Genomic DNA, 2,002 nt, shown 5'->3' with positions numbered 1-2,002 from the left:
TCGGGAGGATAGAAGTGGAGGAGGCAGTATAGGCCGTAGAGGAGGAGGAGGGAGAGGGCGAGGCAGGCGTGGGCCAAGGCGATGTAGAGGGCGAGCTTAGCGTCGGTGTCTAGGGCTAGGGTTTTGGATGGCGTCTGAGGAGGAGAGGGGATTTGTGGTTAGGGTTAGGAGGAGGGGAAGATGGGCGAGTAGACGGGAGGGAGTCAGAGGGTCGACGGCGGGAGGCGGAGCGGAACATCTCAACTGGCCATTGCGCATAGGCAGGTGGGAAGAAAGTCGCTTTCTCAGGCCCCAACATCACTAACATCACGAATGCAACTAGAGAGAGAAAGAGGGCCCAAACTTTAACTTTGCTTTCAAAGGAGCCTATTAATGTTTCACAAACCCTCCGCCAATGTCAGGCTGGCCCGTCTTTGCTAGTGCCACGTCAGCAACAAGATCACTGGATTTGTTGAGAAGCTTGGATTTACTGTAACTTATGATGAGAACGATGCAATGGTAAGCTTCAGGATGATTGCTACCGGAACTTCCTTGAGATCTGTTGAGAAGTAGCTGGATTTTGTAATAATATTTCACTTTTAATTAGATTTTCAAAACTTGAATTTTGTTTTAGGTGGTGGGAGTGAGCTGGATTTTGTAATAATATTTCACTTTTAATTTTTTGTGAAATTGTAATAATATTTCACTTTTAATGAGATTTTCAAAAGATAAGGGATTTACGCGTTGCTTGTTAATGTTACGAATTGCTTGTTAAGGTTACGAGTTGGTTGTTAAGGTTATGTGTTGCTTGTTAAGGTTACGAGTTATTTGTTAAGGTTACGAGTTGGTTGTTAAGGTTACACGTTGGTTGTGAAGGTTAGGGGTTGGTTGTTAATATTACCCGTTGGTTATGAAGGTTACGCGTTTGTTGTGAAGTTAACATTCACAATCAACCCATAAGCTTAACAACCAACCCGTAAACATTCACAACTAATGCGTAACCTTAATAACCAACGCGTAATCTTAGCAAGCAAACCGTAACGGTTTATTATTAAGATTACGGTTTATTGTTAAGCTTACGCGTTTACAACCAACCCATAACAGTTTATTGTTAAGATTACGGTTTATTGTTAAGGTTACGCATAACCTTAACAACCAACTTCATTACCTTAAGACATTGAATTATATATATTAGCTAGTGGATTTGCAAGCTCCTGTACCAAGAATAGAAAGCTCCTGGTTAAATTTTTGGCCAAATCTCACTTATCAAGTGTCCTAGTTTATGATTCATAAGTAAATACGCTTAGTTTAAATAGACCAATAATATTTCTAATACATAGCAATTGTCAGTGGCTCTTGTTGACTTAAAATAAAATTACTATGAATAGTTTTTTCTAAATTAGGAATATGTTGGCCCTATAATTTTTACATTAAAAATTTGGAGGCATTTTGTTTCTATATTTGCAGATGTTTCATTGAATACTTATTAACAATATATGAGCTTTGTTGTAAACCGTAATCTTAACAATAAACCATTACGAGTTGGTTGTAAATGCGTAACCTTAACAATAAACCATAATCTTAACAATAAATCGTTACGGGTTGCTTGTTAAGGTTACACGTTGATTGTTAAGGTTACGCGTTTGTTGTAAAGGTTTACGGGTTGGTTGTTAAGGTTATGGATTGATTGTGAAGATTAACTTCACAACCAATGTTGATTGTGAAGGTTAACTTCACAACCAACGCTTATCCTTAACAACCAACCCGTAACCTTCACAACCAACGCGTAACCTTAACAAGCAACACGTAACCTTCACAACCAACGCGTAAATCCCATAGCTTTTAAAAATCTTATTAAAAGTAAAATAATTATTACAATTTCCCCAAAAATTAAAAGTGAATATTATTACCAAACACACAGGAAGCAACTCAGTGGTCGGTTGCTTCTCTCAAACAGAGGCAAGCTCAAGCACACAGGAAGCAACCTCCACCTCAAAATCACTCAAATGAATATATTAATTTT

Source organism: Asparagus officinalis, chromosome 7 (genome assembly GCF_001876935.1).
Source record: "Asparagus officinalis chromosome 7, Aspof.V1, whole genome shotgun sequence".
Lineage (NCBI taxonomy): Eukaryota > Viridiplantae > Streptophyta > Magnoliopsida > Asparagales > Asparagaceae > Asparagus > Asparagus officinalis.
This window is presented reverse-complemented; position numbering follows the sequence as displayed.